This window comes from Amblyomma americanum, chromosome 7, assembly GCF_052857255.1.
Source record: "Amblyomma americanum isolate KBUSLIRL-KWMA chromosome 7, ASM5285725v1, whole genome shotgun sequence".
Classification (NCBI taxonomy): Eukaryota; Metazoa; Arthropoda; class Arachnida; order Ixodida; family Ixodidae; genus Amblyomma; species Amblyomma americanum.
The window spans coordinates 181,123,333-181,141,452 of NC_135503.1; positions in this window are offsets into that span (position 1 = coordinate 181,123,333).

Below are 18,120 nucleotides of genomic sequence, written 5' to 3' on the forward strand. Positions count from 1 at the left end.
AGCACGGGTTCTTATCCATGCAGACTGCCTTTGTTTTATCTCTCTTTCCAAACTTTAGGAAAATCTCTATTGAATCTTTCCTTTAGGTTCTTTGTTCCACTCTCCGTGAGAGAGGTCTATTTTGTCCGGGTACCTGATCATTCGGGTGCCTATATTAGTGAGGTGGTCGATATATTGCAGGGTCAGCTCTCAATCCCTTGTAATCAATTCCGTCCCTCACCTTATTCTGGTGGACATTTCGTTTCCTGCGTTCCCAAAGTAGCTCAGCCAGCTTCAGTGATTCCGTTGCTCAACAACACGGGTTTTGAGCATTTAAAGTATACCATTAATTCGAATGTCTGGCCATATAAATCAAGGCTGTGCGAGGTGCCAATGACGTTTCTACGATGCACAATCCCCCACCTAAATTTGTACTACAAATTTAAAGTGGTATATTTCATGCAGCGCAGGAGCCGGACCAGTGGAAAACTGCATCGTAATTCCATCTATAGGCGGCATCTGGGATCGAGACAGCCAATAGGAATCCTTTATTATCTAGAGACATGTCGTTTGACTCGTTTCAGTGTTTCGTGCTTTAGATGGCATGACAATGCAGTTTCCCGTTGCTCCGGCTCTCGCTGTGTGGAGTATACCACATTTGTCCCCGATAGCACATACGCAGATGCGGGTTCGCTACAACAAACCTTTGTGACTGATATGGGGAATTTGAAACAATAGAACATTTGCTCCTCTATTGCCAATGACGTTTCTACGATGCAGAATCCCCCACCTAAATTTGTACTATCGGTACAAATTTAAAGTGGTATAGTTCATGCAGCGCGGGAGACGGACCAGTGGAAAACTGCATCGTAATGCCATCTATAGGCGGCATCTGGGATCGAGACAGCCAATAGGAATCCTTTATTATCTGGAGGCATGTCGTTTGACTCGTTTCAGTGTTTCGTGCTTTAGATGGCATGGCAATGCAGTTTCCCGTTGCTCCGGCTCCCGCTGTGTGGAGTATACCACATTTGTTCCCGATAGTACATATGCAGATGCGGGTTCACTACAACAAACCTTTGTGACTGACATGGGGAATTCGAAACAATAGAACATTTGCTCCTCTATTGCCTGCGGTTCACATTTCAGAAAGACTTTTCTGGAGGTCACTCTTGCGACGTTAGGACTCCTTGTATCTTTCCAGTTCTTCTCTCGTTCAGTGTGAGCACCAAGGTATTCGCATTAAGTAGGTACCAGGTAGAAAAAACAGCAGAAGAGGACACCTACACAATAAAAGGGATTCACACAGACGACGCTGTAGACACAACTGAAAATTTTTACTTGATCAAGGAATCGAGCAGAGCAGGGCGCACATGCGCATGAGCAAGACACGCCAACAAAAGGAAGAAAACAAAAGCAAAATAACTGTCAGTCATTGAAATTACTTCTATCTTGCACATTTAGACTATGTCCCATTCATGAATCGGTATTCTTTGGAAGAAAATTTGACTGATGTGTCGCCGACGCAATCAGTATCTGACTTTATTTTAAAAACTTCCAAGATCCCACAATCTATCTGCATTTTGCCTCGGATAATAATTCTCGCAATGCTGAACAGGGGAGTAAAGTTTTGACATTTGTTACAGTATACGAGCACACAATGTTAAAGATATGGCACAGATAATGATAAAGAAATGGGCATATAATGACGAAAGTTTTGTGGGTGCTGAAAACACAACGTTCATATCAAATTTCATTGCCATCTTTTTGATATTATGCGAGATTTTTGCATGTAGGGAATAACAGCAGGCCTCAAATCCGGATTAATACGCTTCTTTGTTGTGAGGTGCGTGCTGTAACCTAAGCTTACATGACAGCTATTCAGCAACTGAGACAAGGATCTGTTCGGGGTAACCGGCTGACCAGAGACAACCAGCTTGTTCAAAGATACTGTTCTGTATAATGCGGAGGCAGCTTTTCTGTAGAAAATTTCCTAGACAAAGATTGGCTATACCTCGTTACACTAATTTTGAGTGTGACGAGGTGTAGGGAAAAAGGCCTTCCTTAGTTCAAAGAGCGTATTTCCAGCAAACGTGGCCATCGTCAGAAAAGGTGAGAAGCAAGTCTAAAATCCGGATGTTGTCATGAAGTGGCACCTCATGAATGAGGCTCACGTCAGTGAAAGTGTGATGAGAGATAAAGAGTCATTGGCTGCCGAATCGACGCTCTCAAGGGGATTATTTTTAAAAGTATTAAAAGATTAACATATCTAGAAACCTTAACAACCTGAGCGTCATTATTAAGCTTGAGAAGTAACGCAAGTATCACATGTGAAGTACCACAATATTTGGTACAACACAGGAGCTACGCTATAGCCAATAAGAATACCCTGCTTCTGTATATATCTGCGATCCTCAAGCTCTACAATAGTAGACGACAAATAACACGTTAAATGCTCCAGAAACGAGTAGACAGATAGGCACATACTGTTCTGAAAAGGAATCATACCTCTGCTTTGGATCAGGCCACGCACAGTTTCAAGTAACTTCTTGTGCGGTACCAAATAGAACAAGTCCTTGACGTCAATGGGTATGGCATAAGTGGCATTCACCCTGGGGGGGGGGGGGGTTATTGAAGATAAACTCCACTACACTCATTGAGGACTGGACTGAGAAGGGGTCGTCAGGTGCCAAGGGGTCCAGTGAGTCTTTCAAGAACTGCCTGAAAGTTTTTGCCATGTACCGCCCTCGGTGACACTGGTCCTGAGGGGACAGCCGGTCTTGTGCGTTTTTGTGGCAAACAAGTTTCAGGACATCAGTCTTCTCTTTTCTACTCACTTCTTTCAGCAGACATTCGATATTTATGTTCTTCAAGAGTTGAAGAGTGTGGCTTTTTACCCTTGATGGCTTAGCGGTCACCGGCTTGAAGTTTTGTCATGTGACGAGGCCTATATTGGCCAGACTGGCCAATGCATTAATGACCGGAAAAGACAGCATCGCACATCACTGGAACCGGATAATACGGTAAATCTCCCAAAAAATTGTAACAAATACCAAAACTGTACACCCCTGTTTAGCAGTGTAAAAATGATCGGCCGAGGCAAAATGCAGATAGAATATGAAATCTTGGAAGCTTTTAAAACTAAAAACAAAGTCGGGCACTGATTGTGGCAGCGATAAGTCAGTCAGATTTTCTTCCATTGAATACCGATTCATGAATGGGACATAGTCTCCACGTTCAAGATAGCAGTATTTCTAATGACTGACCTTTATTTTGCTCTTGTTTTCTTCCTTTTGTCGCCGTGCCCTGCTCATGCGCATGAGCGCCCTGCTCTGCTCGATTCCTTGATCAAGTAAAAATTTTCAGTTGTGTCTCCAGCGTCCTCCGTGTGAGCTCCTTCTATTGTGTACAAGTCCTCTTCTGCTGGTTTTTCTACCTGGTACCATGCACCAACTGGCTTGCCCAACAAGCTATACATTAAGTAGGGCTTGTGGATACGTTCACGATTACATTATTCCAACTGGTATGTTACCTTGCTAACTTTATACAAAATTATACCGCGGTCCAAAAACGTGTATTTTTTCTATTCGTGGTACTTCAAAACTTTAATTTATTTTATTTTTCAACAAACAATTATTACTATTTTCTTCCTAGCGTCTGCCATTCCGCTATTCTACTTCTCCACCTCATGCTTTTCTGTGCAAATGCTATATCATTTTCCTTGGCATTCACTGCCATACTTTGGCCAATCCCCGCGCATAGGTATGTGCTATGTTTACCAAGGTACACAACAACAAATTCATTCTTTGCATAAGTTTCTTCAGCATTGGAAGCCTCACAATGCAACTAGTGCTTGATTAAATTCAGCCAGTCGCGCCCTATGTTTCAATGCGATTGCCACTAAGGAACTGTATTATAGGGCTCATGTCCGCGAGATATAATGCACGCAGAACCTGCCAAGCTAGCGCAGTTTTTAAAATTTTTGCCATTCTGTTCAGTGCTTCTTGAGATGCATGAGAAGACACACTGCCAGCACATACGAAATGCTTTTCATTGAAGCCAACATTTCTGCCCGTGATATCAGTTTCCACAGGAACAAATACGAATAAATGTAACATTCCCACATACAGATGCAACATGCCAGAGGATGAGTGTTGTTGAACCAATGCCTGGCTGGAAACACGTTGCTCGGTGTTCGTGATTGAAGCGGTTGAATAATTCAGCACTAATGGTTTCTGTTACTTGCATATACGAGAAGGGTATAGTTTTGTACCGTAGACAGTACAAAATGTATGCGGGATTTCAAGTTTTTTGTTTTGCTTCTCTCAGGTTGCTGTGCCACAAAAAATGGCGATGTCACCATGCCAGCGGGAGCAATGTGACCAGCTGACGCAACGCGAAGTGCAAGGCTTGGTAGTTAAGGCTAAGGAGGAGAACAAGAGCACCAAAAAGAATGACAGATCTCTTTGCTGAGCCTCTTTCTCTGTGTGCAATCACAAGCTGAGCCATCTAGCGTGACCATGATAACCCAGTTGAAACCGCTCATGCGCTGCGCTTTTAGCTCTAGAGCAGTGAAGGCACGCTTCACCAAGTACTTAACCCAGGGATTTCTGCGACCTGAAACCTGTGTACCTGCATGAAAGCAGACTGCATGTTGAAGAGGACACTACAGGCGCCGGGTGAATTCTAGTGATTTTTTAAACCCGATGAAGAGTACCATGTACTACATCTGTTAAGTGCAGCTACAAAAACAGGTCAGCCCCATTGTCAGCCTGCTGAAAAAGCTGCAAGAGAAGCTTCTAAAATAATCAGTGTGGAGTTTGAAAATCAGCCGGTAGTTTCAACCTGTTCCCCACTCACGACTGGTATCTCTGACATAAGCCACATATCCTCGCATTGTTACACCTGAGCAAAGCTCCCCTTGTTAAGAATTAATTTGGTGTTATTTGGGGCTTGGAGTGAGAAGCTTGTTTAGAAAAAGCAACACACTTGGAAGGCTGCCCAGAGGAGCCCTATAGCTACACATTCCTGAAAAGGTAACTGCGTGGGAGCACAGGAAGCACTCTCCCACTTCAAATGTCACTTCAGCTTCAGAACTGATGCGTCTTTTAAATGAAAATTGATATAAGAGCCGTTCAATGAAATGTGAGCAGGGTCTTACGTGAACGATATATCGAAATATAATGCAACTGCAGTGCAGGCAATAAGGCGTGTATTGCAGTTCCTTGGATTCATTGTGACCTACCGAGGTTGCCTGATGTGTTTTAAAGTGATCGGCTGACTGGAGTTTCTGTGCTTAGTCTGCATCAGAAATGCATCTCTTCTGATCAGAAATAAAGCCTTTAACGTAGTTTGTGAGGCAGGACAGCTTTACTGCTGCATTACCACAGGCCGCCGCCGCGGTGGCAGATTGGTTACGGCGCTCGGCTGCTGGCCCAAAAGATGCGGGTTCCATCCCGGCCGCGGCGGTCGAATTTCGATGGTGGCAAAATTCTAGAGGCCCGTGTACTGTGCGATGTCACTTCACGTTAAAGAAACACACGCCGCCGAAATTTCCGGAGGCCTTCACTACAGCGTCTCTAATAGCCTGAGTCGCTTTGGGACGTTAAAGCCCCATAAACTAAGCATCACCACAGGAACTCATTCATATTTGTTGATTCTTTCTCCTATCACCCACGACCACGTCGCTAGCTTTTCAAGCTGCAAAGAATAGGATATTTTTAGTTTATTTGTAACCATAGAGGAGGAGGAAAAACTCTTAATTATAATGGGCATTGGAAGATTTCACTTGGTGACATCAATGAAGCAAACATAGCAAATGAATATATGCCAATAAAGGCAAGTATAGAACAGAAAATGTAGCAAGGAAAAGTCTGAACTTTATATTGTTGTTGTGACTTCCAGAGTTGTACATAATGCATCACAATTGATTAATTATTTAAAATAAATTACAATTTACTCCAATTCTTTATTGAATTGAATGCTGTTTGTAAAGTGACAGTATCCAATTATTTGTTTCTGTAAAAGATGAATAGTAATCTGTTGAATAATTTTTGTACACAGCAGTATAACTTTGAGAGCCATAACTCAGTGGCAAACACTGGTGTAGCACGGAATTCCCCCGCATTAGGACAGTGATCGAGCTGCGGAGAAGCTAGAAGCTGCACGCGAGAGGGTTTAAGCACATGCAAGTCCGAGTGGTCTGCATTTACTAGCCCCGTGTTGTGTTGAGCGCTTCACGTTTCACCACAACAGAATGTCATTTTTAGTGAGCTTGGACTCACTAAAGCTTGGGCTTGGTCCGGTATTGTTTATAAGATTCCTTTCAAGCGTAGACATTCGTACATAGGCCAAATGTATCACAGAGAACAAAAATATTCTTTGCACATTTAAAGGTTGCGGTCCCATCTTTGTCGAAACGGTTATCTTGTTTTGCCATTCATAGCACCACCAAGGGACACAATGGAGACATTTTGTATCTGCTCAGGTACGAAATGAGTAACCAAGCTGCCGCTCACGCTCACGCTCCCGCAAAAAGAGACTATCTCGAGAGTTTAACACTCATGATTTTGTGAGCTTGTACTGATACAGGAGCGGTGTTTTTCTTGTCGTCTTAAGTTTTCATTCATTTTACTAATAAACCAATTGCAAGAATGAAGCATGTACTGTCTTGTCTTCCCGTGTCATCGAGTTTGCTCCTATTTATCTTCAGCAACCGCCATCTCGTCCAGTTTTGTGTTTTGCTGAAGCAGAGAACTGGTTTTGTTTCTGGGGCATAAAAGGAAAAAATGGCATAGCCAACCTTCACATAACTATTTTTCGTTGATGTAGGCCGCCACTTATAAAAAAAGAAGGGTGACTAGCGTTTCGTATAGACTGAACAGTTTCTCAAAGTTCTGTCCAAAGGCAGCATTTACTGGCACTGCAGTTATGGCCACACCAGACCCTCCCTTTCTCTTAGGACTGATCCTCAGTGCTGAATGTCCTTTCAGGTCTTGATCAGGCCAGCACCAGAGCATAGCATAGCATGATATACTATGTAAATTGCTGCATAGTTTTGTTTTCATACTTATTGCACCTTAAGCAGTTAGGTTTGGCTTGGTTAGTTGTCACACAAGTGGCAGCTACCGTTCATTCTGGACATAATTCCGAGAGCAGTTATACTTTTTTTTCAGAATGCCTAACATTATACCCAGACGGAACAATAGAACACCTTTGGAGTTCCATCCCGATAAACGGCATCGCAAAATGCACCAATATCTGCTGCTGAGTGGATTAGCTTTGCAGGTCTTTTGTTGTCATAGGGGACTCAATTTAGTAACACTCATTGTTCTGTGTGGATGTAACTGAGAGCGATTTATATTACGCCTGGAAGGAACACCAGCATCATTTATTGTACCGTCTGGCCCGAACTATAGGCATATAAAAGAAAAGAAAACGAGGTTCAATTAGAATTTCGAAAAATTTGAAATGCTCGGTGGTGAAAGCGCGAGCGGTACGCTGCACTTTAACTGCTTGACCCGGTGGTGCACAACTTAGTAAAACTAGCACAACCAAACAGAACACACCTGAAGAAATAAACGTTCGGCTAGCGGCAGCAGCTGGCCACGTCAGCGAAATTTGAATGCCTTTAGAAGTACACAATAATCTGTACAGTGCATTCCGTACTGAACGATGATAGTATTTGCGGTGGCTGAAAGGTAAAATAAACTTGTCCTGGGAACAGCAATCTTCAAACAACAAGCGTGAGAAAAAACACCGCCACTAAAAAAAAGCATTGCGCAAAAACTGTGAACATACAGCACAGATGTTTCCACACACATATTAAACAAAACCATTCTCTAACCTGGCAGGAAAAAAAACCTCCGAGTTATTGACCGACCCTTGGACGCTGCCATCGGAGAAAACAAAAATTTGTGGCGACAAAAAATCTGCCAAATTTAGCGAAATTTTACACCAGCAGTTTTGGAAACGCTAATTTTTCCAAATTAAGGATAAAAAGTGCCGGCTAACCTAACAAATTAGGTGTGAATATTAATGAAACAAAATACTCTTTAAACATTCGCAAAGCCTTGTTGCCTCGTATCAAAGAACAAAGGCTCAAAGTCGAACGAATCTAAATCCAAACCATCATGAACGCTCGATCTCGGGACAGAAAACCTTTTTTCTGAGGCATTCAAAATAGTTATCGAAGCTAACAGTGCTGGCGCATTCTACTCACGGTGAAGTTAAGACCAGCGACGATCTTCGCAGCTAAAGAAAGGATATCATGGGGGAAGATTCACGCTTTGAGTCTTGTCAACAACCATCAAGGAACCGAAGCCCAAGCACGTCGTGCAATGTAGGCCCGATGTTCACCACACAGCGAACCGTTCGAGTCTGAATTTTGTCAGCACAAGAAGTATCGGCAATGAAGCACTGCCCTTTGATTCGGGAGACATGTGAGTGTCATCGCCGGAGCACGGAACTGCGCGTAAGTCCGAAGTCGCAGATCATAGACCACCTCAGGTGCGCTCGTCTGGCGACAGGTTGCCTTTGGTTGTGTGTGATGGTAACCTAGCAGAAACCCAAAACTCAGCATAGGAAGATCCAAAGTAATGCACTTCCGGCCAACCGGGCAGCGTCTCGCGATGCTGAATGCGTCAAATATAAGAGCAGGCGCAAATCAAGCGTTGCAGTAACGTTATACGTGGACGCCAGAAATGCAATGAAATGCGCTCACTAGCTCAGGAAGTTGGGAATTTGATGGCAGCCGTTAGTTTTCGGATAGGCAAGAATACGAAAGAATCGGAACACTGGCCGTAAATGAATCAATTTGAAGCTGGAGACGTTTCGGCTTCCACTCAGGAGCCATGTTCACGTATTGTGGGTTGAGGTCGATTGAATGACACCTCGCCCGCACTACTAATGTATTGAGGGGGCGTTTTTCACGTGAAGTGGTGCATGATGAAAACCAGTAGCAATTTGTCGCTCAGTTTTTGCCATAGACGTTGGGCGTAAGCATGCAAAAAGGCGCCGTTGCAGAGGCTATTGTGTGCCTGGTGGATCAATGAATCCGTGATTCCAGATATGTCCACCACTGCAGGTTCTTTTCCTTCTTTAATATGCATTGCTTGACCAAGTCTATCACGGACTTTGGCTTCAGCGTTTTTCAGCAAGCGAATTTAAGGACCTTTTTTGTAGACGTGGCAAGGTAAGTCTGAAGAAGAGTCTACTCAGACTAACTCATACATTAACTGTCCCGATTTACACCTATGAGCCAACTCACTCAAAAGTACCTTAGCAGTGGTGTATCTTCCTCGGCACTGTTTTTTTCTGTTTCACCAATGTACACTTGATCCAATTCTGTACACAGGATACTCTAAATCACGCCCGAATGTGTGTCTGTTGGTGGCATGCGGTCAGATGTACATTCATGTTTGGTACCTCACTATCCCAAGACCATGAGATGTGAACCAATGACTCCCTCCAATGTACATGAGGTGTTCACGAGTTTCTTGCTCTGCTACTTTTCATTGCAAAGATCCTGGCAGCTGTCGTTCCGGTTAGTTTATGATGGCTTTGAGTAGCCTCGTGCGCAAAGATCTTTGCAGAAATTTTTCTCGTCACCTTTCGTGTCTTTTGGCCATGTGCTTGTATTTACTCGAGGGAAGAGAAGTGTGAACTGCTTTCTTTTTAGAGGCCATATGGGGGACACATCTTGTACACACTAAAAGAGAGTGTGGCATCAAAAGGTTTTCCAAAAAGAACTGTCTATTCACTTCTCCCTCTACTGTGAACTGGGTGGCATTTCGATGCTATTCAGATGCGTTGTGAATGCAGGTAGTTACGCCCTTCTGACGTGGAAGGGTCATTGGTGTAGCATACAAAAACCTCAGATGCTGGGATTAACCAAGTGGGTGCTCTATCTTCCAGCTATTTCATGATCACATTGGGAGCAGTGACAGAAATGGACGCAGTCATGGCTAAATAATGAATCTGTTTATAAAAAGACCTGGGCAGGACCATCTGAATACAGGGCATAAAAGTGGCATCGCAGATTCTGTTCAGTGTGCCTACCAAATTCTTTGGAGGCCCTCCTGCTCTTGTGACCTGGTTATTGTTAGTACCGAGTGGTGTTGTATTTACACCATCTGCTTGCACACTGGCAGAGAGAACCACTTTAAAGCTAGAGATTTCATTGATGCTCACACGGAAACACAGGGATGACTGCAAGATTCTGTCACACTTTGGAGGCCCTCCTGCATTTCTGGCCTGCGCATGGTTGCAGTTGAGTAAAGAGCATAATAGCACCAGCTGCGCACTTGCTTTCGAAGGAGCACCCTTTTGTCTTCTGCAGAGGCATCTCACGGGGAAAAATTAATCACCACGCAAACACACCCAGAGATTTCATCCTGAGAGTACTGTAGTAGATATGAACAAAGCCGCCTACCTCAGTGGCTGCGGCGTTTGGCTGCCGAGCCCAAGGTCGCTCGATCAATTCCAGGCCACATTTTGATGGAAGAAAAATTACATGTGCTGTGTGATGTCAGTGCATACAAAAATTTTCTACTTTCTTGCTCGTGCGCATTTACTAAAAAGAATTCCTTCAAAAAAAAATTATAACCAGCAATTTCGAAAACATATAGTGATAGCCAGACATTCATGTCCATCAGAATATCATCTGAAAACTTTTACTGCAAGATGTTTTTAATAGAAATTCTTTTTATGACTTGTGGACTTTCCAAGTCATATATTCCTTCAGGCACTAATTATACTCCAAGGGCCGCTGCGGTGGCTCAGTGGTTACAGTGCTCGGCTACTGACCTGAAAGCCGCGGGTTCGATCCCAGCCGCGGCGGTCGAATTTCGATGGAGGCAAAATTCTAGAGGCCCGTGTACTGTGCGATGTGAGTTCACGTTAAAGAACCCCTGGTGGTTGAAATATCCGGAGCCCTTCACTACGGTGTCCCTCATAGCCCGAGTCTCTTTGGGACTTTAAACCCCCATAAATCAAAGGAAGGAAAATTTTCAGACTTCTATAAGGGGCATGCCAGAGTCCACAGAAAAAATTTCTCTCTTCTCCAGTGATCAATTGTGCTCTCTCGAAACATTGTGATAACTGGGCCTCCCATGTTTGCTCGCGCTCGTCTCCTCGCGCTGTATCGCTTCGCTGTTGCCATACATGAATTTGGACACATGCTGGACCTTGGCTTCATGCCTCTTTCCCTCCTGCAGTTCTTGGGCAACGCCCTACCACGTGGTGCCGAAAACGAGCGGCGCCTGGCGATTGTGTGACGATCACCATGCGCTTAACAAGGCCACAGTCCCTTAACGCTACCCAATTCCCTTCTTACTGGTATCGACCTTATCGGCCAGCTCAGCCAGGGATTCCAGGGTCTAAGAGGAAGGCACGCTCAGGATCATGCACACCTGTGTGGCAGGCGCTGCAGTATGACGTCCCGCAGGAGTGCGCTGTCGTGTGACGTACCCACATTTCCAGCCAGGGCGTTCATACGATGCAGCAGCTCGGCAGGCTTGCAATCTCCGAGGTAAGGAGCTGCTGCAGATGACGTGGCTCCATATCAGAAATGCACTGGATGAGCGTCGTCCTAAGATGATCATAAGGACGATCGGCAGGTGGAGAACGTAGGTCGTCGCGAACAACCGCAGCAGTTGTAGGCGTGAGCACACCAATGACGTGGTCGAACATGGTCATCCTGCGAAGTGACATGGTGCTGACGGAACAAGGCCTTGATGCTCAGGAACCTAAGTTCTGAGTCTAATGACCAGAAGTTGGGGAGCCTGAGGGCGGAGACTGTGGGCTCACGACGAGGTGGCGTAAGAGGCAACGGAGTCGCTACACGAGCGAAGGAATCCATGGCCATGGCTTGCACCATGGAAGGCAGGCAGGCAAAGGCAGCCGGGGTTTAGAGCTCTGGGCGGCGGTAGGTCTGGCTAAGCGGTTGAGGAAAGCGCAGGTCAGAAGCAGAGTGGGAAGAAGCGAAGTCCGGAGTCACCAAATTTGTGAAGTACCGACACAAGGCGTTGTCCGGTCTCCACAAAATATATTTGACAAGACCCGCGCAATCAGATGCGAGTGGGACAACATGCCGCCGCCATTCCGCTGTGCAGCCACGAAAAATCGAATCTGCTCACCTGTTGCCGTCTTTGGCGGCCGGACCACTATAGCACGCTACAACCTCGTGGGTGCAAATTGAGGATCCGAACAGTTTTAAAGGTCTGAATGATATAATTTTTTCCTACCATATGAAATTGCTACATTGTTCGTTATTGTGCTGGTGCCAGAGCGTATTCATTGAGTAACACTGCTCCACCCAGCATTATTTTTCGTTAGTGTTTATTGTTGTTTTGCATTGTCACACTTTTTACTGTATTGCCCCTCCTGCTAGGGCCAGTTTATTGGCCTGCAGTATCAATAAATAAATAAATAAATAAAATAATAAAATGAACACATTTTATGCATTCTGATGTGTTAACATTTGCAGGACAAGCAAACCAAGACAAACTTACCGAAGCCATACCAGGGCTACTGTACAACATGGAGGCGTCAAATTTGAAAGTGATTATCTGCACTCATTTTGCATGCCTGGTTTAATATGTTTTTGCATAACCTTTCAGATTCCAGCACACCTTATTTCTTCTGTATTTGTAGGAACTGCATTCCATACTCAATGGTCTGATGCTGCTCATGTTGCATCGAAAAATGCGGATGCAGCACCTCACTGGGATTTCCTCTGCATACTGAAAAAGTTAACTGAAAACCTATCTGCATGTTTGTGGTATGATTTGGGCATCTTTCATGCAACAGATTTGTGTTAAACCACTTGTACTGACTGCCAGGTACTATACCCTGTCAAGATGTTGCAGTTTGGGTGATGCAGCGAACTCATGTACTCTCTTGTGCAGGAATAAATAATTTTTATTACATTGCTGTCATTTGCGTTAACTGTTTTAAATAGTATGATTCATGTGCTTAACGGTGGCTTGCATTTGATGCTTATTTTCAGTTGACGCGGAAAAAAATAACAGTGCTCCTCGCATGTGCGCTTGTTTCAGACAATATTGATTTCTAGCCTGTGTTTCTGCCATGCTGTGTTCTTGTTACCTTCTGCACCAGCCCCCTATTTAAGGATAGCACAGTCACTTATTAAAGAATTATGATAGCACAAATGTTAATGGACAGCAGAAAAACAAAACTTTATTAGCTGCACACGCACATTCCCAGGTAGGGTAAGAATCAGAAAGACAGCAGCAAAAAATTGGCTGCAGTCACAGGCGAAAAGACACCTGGAAATTTGCTGGCCTTAAGAAGCCACAACTGATACAGGGAAAGGCATTATAAATAGAGATAAATGAGAGACGACAGTCCTGGTACCGGATCTGACCAGTCTGATGATGAAGACCAGCTAACCCATGTGTCAGTTCTGCAGCAGTATACAGTCGGCATTAACTTTCAAGCATCATTTTTATGCTCATTCGTACTTCATTCATAAGCAGTGTTCATGCTTGGTATCACAACACTGTTCCAAGAGTAAAATGAAATGATGTGCTAGAGATTGATCCAAGTCGATGTAAGAATTTTTTCATTGCCCGTTAACTAAAACTAATTGATGAATGCTTTATTTGTCCCAGCACTAAGCGATGTGCTCACAGTTCACTTAAAAGCTCTGAAGTTGCATTCTTTTTTACTTCCTAATAAAGAGAAAGTTTACAGACATCCTGAAAGCACCCAATCCAATTATATGTCAGTGCATTTTACAGTGTGCTAATCGGCCCGCAAGTTAAACTATTGAATTTAGCAACCTTTTACTCTACATAAGGTTGATCAAAGTTAAATATATATAGATATATGGTTTTCGTATAAAAATGAAAAGATAATTGATCATAATTAATCACAAACACAGCCGCTGTGGTGGCTCAGTGGTGATGCTGCTCGGCTGCTGACCCGAAAGGCGCGCGTTCGATTCTGATTGCGGCGGTCGCATTTCGATGGAGGTGAAATGCTAAAGGTCCATGTGCTGTGCGATGTGAGTGCATGTACAAGAAGCTCAGGAGGTCGAAAATTTTCTGCAGCCCTCCACTGCGGCGTCCCACAGTCTGAGTCGCTTTGGGACGTTAAACATGAACCATAACCAGAAGCACAATATTGATTCCTATGTGCCACATCAACAGGGTGAAAAAATGTTCCATTGTGGAAAGTTTCGTACTGAGTGTTAGTGTGAAGTAACACATTACGTCGCGCTGCTGCGTGTAGCTTCATAGACCGTCATTGGTACATATGTATCAATTTCAGTGCCCTCCTTGCTACTTTTCTTCATCCATGTTTACCTTTACTGCTATACATTCTTTTGCCGTGCTGGTTTTATTGATGTCATCGAGTGAAATCTTCAAAAATGTGACCTGGCCTCTGGGGTGATGCAGTGACAAAGCCATTCTGCTTCACAAACTATGTTACATGTTTGATTCCTTGTGAGAGGCGACTATTTCTGATGCAGACTAAGTACAAAAACTAAACTCCGCGTACATTATTTCAAATTACATGAAACAACTGCAGGCAGTTGAAATAAATCCAAGGCACTGCACTATACCGTGCCTCATCACCGAGACTGGGTTTTCTTGGAATACACCATAACTTCATTATATTCTTGTCAGATTTTACATAGATTTTGATGCAGATGTGTCTATTATGGCATTTTAATATAAAAAATGCACCAGTTCTGCAGCCTAAGCGCTACTGAAAGTAAAGCAGTATTCACTGCACTCCCAAGTTGTCATATTTGCAGAAATTGTGTAACAGGGGCACTCTGAGCAGCCTTCTACATTCTAAATTCGCTTTCTACTGCCGGTGGCCAAATAACTCACAAAGTTTCTCATTCTTCGCGCTAGTATTTGTAATTCTTGGTTGTCTTTCCAGAAAAGTACGTATTCAATAACTAAATCTGTGTCATTAGGCCATATTGTTGGTTAATGAATACACAGGACCCATGGAAATATATTTCGATTAATGCTAACAAAGAGAACTTTTGCTCACGTCTTATGAGGCTATCTTAATTCATGTGGGAGCTGGCTCTTCATGAGAGGGAATCTGTCGGGCTCAAACCACCTGATATTTTAATTGCAGTTTCGATTGAAGTTTCTCTTCCAGCTTTTTCAGCAGACTAACAATCGTGCCGTGTTTTTGTTGCAGCACAGATAATATGCACGATACTCTTAGTCAGGTTTAAATGACTACTAGGAAGTTGCGCTGAGTCTGCAGTGTCTTCAACAGCCAGTCTGCTTTCGCACAGGTGTACAGGTTTCGAGTGGTGGCAGTCCCTCAGCAAAGTACCTAATGAGCAGTGATTTCACTTTACTGCCCAAATGCTAAAGCTGTGAGGCATCGGCGCTTTCAACTGGGTGGTCATGCTCGTGCTGAATGGCTCACTACGCGACTGCACATGGGAGCTTAGCAGAAGGAATGTATAATTCCTTTTTAATGCGACAGCATTTGAGGTCCCATTCACAAGAAAGTGGGCCTCCGTTCGTCTATGTCACGAAAAAGCAGGTGGCAGTGAAATTCAAATAATTTCAATGCAATTCCCACCTGCTCACCATGGAACTGCGCATCAGCTCATTGGGTGAGAGATAAGACAGCTTCTCAAATAACTACCCGCAAAAATGAGCCTTATGGGAGCTCGGGAAGAGCCACATGTGTCTCACATAAGCTCATTGGGCGAGAGATAAGACAGCCTCTCAAATAACTACCCGCCTCCTAGTTCGAGTCAGCAAGTCAACATCGCCAAGCCTTATGGCAGTGAGACGTGCCATGCACAAACAAAAGAATAAATTTAAGATAGTGCACACAGAGCACACATAATTTGGCATTTGCAACCAAACTTGCATTACATATACACATATCTTACAGAAACCACCCGTTTTAAGAAAATGATATTGTCGTTATTTATAACAAAGGCCATGCAACCAGGGTCCAACTACAAGAATCATACAGGTCGAATGTGAATGCGCAAATGCAGCATTTATTACTTCTCTTTGTATGCAGATTGATATCATGGTGGCGTACAATGTCATGAAAGCAAATACATTTTGCCTGTGCTGAAGAACGTTTTCACCTGCATCTGTATATCGAAGAATACAACGGTGTGCTGAAACTGAAAGACGCTCATAAAGTTTTACTGGGGGCTCTGCTCAGTTTCGCTGTCATGAGACCGAAAATGGAATAGTCGTTCTTCAGAGAGAACCTTACTGAAGTACAAGACCCGACAATCTGTATGTATAACTAGCATAGATTGCATTTGTGAAGTTTCCAATTCTGAACAAAATTGTGCAAAGTAAACGCACCGCGAGCCCGCGTGACCGCGTGTGCTGCGGCTTATGACACCTTCAGCATTCTTCCTTTCGAACCTGCACAGTGGCGGGGCCGTTGCACGATTTCACCCCACTACATCTTCCTTAGGCATGATACTTTACACATCGCAGCAAGGCTGGCCAGGCAGACAGGTGCACACGCGGCACAAGCGAAAGCGAGCGCGCCACGCCCGTTGCGCATACCGCGCGTAGATGGCGCGATATGCGCAGCCGATGTAGGCGGCGGATTACTGTTGAGAAGTTTTAATGCAGCATACCATTTTATTAACAATGCATTTCAGTTCGAGCAAAAACTGGTATGCTCTAACAAACGTAAGCACGTAATCGTTTTGTTTTGCTTGTGTTTTTGTGTTTATTGATGTAACCGGAACTTCAGCTGCTGCAGCTTCGGGTCTTTGGAGACACGCTGGAGGGGTTGATGCGCAGTCACATGAGAGGAACTGTCGAGAAGGAACTGCCGTACCGGTTCTGGGAGCTCAGAGCGCTCTTGTTTTCTTTTTTTTCATTCCAGAAGGGGTGGGGAAAGGCGAGCGAGCTTTTTTCTCTCAAGATGTACACTGTAAGAGCAGTGGGAGCATCTTTCCCGTACTGCCAAGGAAAAGTAATTTTTCCTGTTCCTTGGAAGAGATGCTGCGCTTGGAAGAGATGTTCGGGCTTTGCAAACTGCTTGCAATTAAGGATCCGAGCGGCTCTCTGGCACTAAAAAGTTATTATGTGGGGTCGCTATTAAGGGGAACAGGCTAGAAGCGAGAGTGGAGCCGTGTACACTTTCATGCTATCCATTCTGGCTCCCGCTTTCCATTCACAAAAACATTCTCCAGTCTCCTCGCCAAGCTTTGAAAACGCACCGTCACCGAACAGAAGCCTCTCGCATTCGTTTCAGAGGCGTCGATGGGACGCTCCCTGTTCTTCAGCGGGCCCGCGTCCACAGCCAGTCCAGCAGAACCTAAGACGCGCACCGCCTGTGTGCATGCCGAGAAGAACCTGTAGATCTAAAGCTGGCAGCGATAGCAAGAAAAGCAACAGAGCTGAAGGAGCGCTGTAGGGTATGCTTCAAAGGGGAAGTAAAAGGGAGGATTGGGTAGAAGGGTCGCTGTAACCACGCAGAAGGAGAGGACTGGGCGGTCTCGCAGTGATGGAACGAAAGTGTCGGGGAAAAAAATGGCGATAAAAGAAAAGGAAGGAAGATGTGTTGCGAGGCTCTATGGCACATAATGAAAGATGAAAAGAAACAAAAGATGGAATAAACGTTCCTTGTAAGAGGTGCACGTCGAGGGGGAACGAGATACTCTGTGATACTCTGCCATCAGCGGAGTGATACGTAAATCAAAGAGTCCACGCGTATTTTTATGCCTGAGAGCCCAATTTGCCTCTATATTGCCTGCGACTGAAACTATTTACTCACAGAAACCTATAAAACACAATAAAAGCCTAAGCGAAGCCGCCGCGAGACTCGCTGACTGGCATTCCAAGCGTTGGTTGACTCCTCCTAGCTTCATCGTTGAGTTCAGAAAACGGCGGGAGCCGGGACGTTTAATGCAATTTAAATTAGGAAACTCGGCCACACAGGACCATAATTTAAAGGTCTAAGATTGCCCGGAACGTGTAGGTCTAGTCCCCACGGTAAAAAAACGAGTTCAGATTCCTCTTTAGTGCATTTGGTATAATTTGCAATGAAAATATTCAACAATGCATCTGTTTCTTCTCTTACTCTTGTGCGGGCATTGATAGCATTCCTACAGCAGTGCACACTGAAAAGTGAGTCTAATTTCCG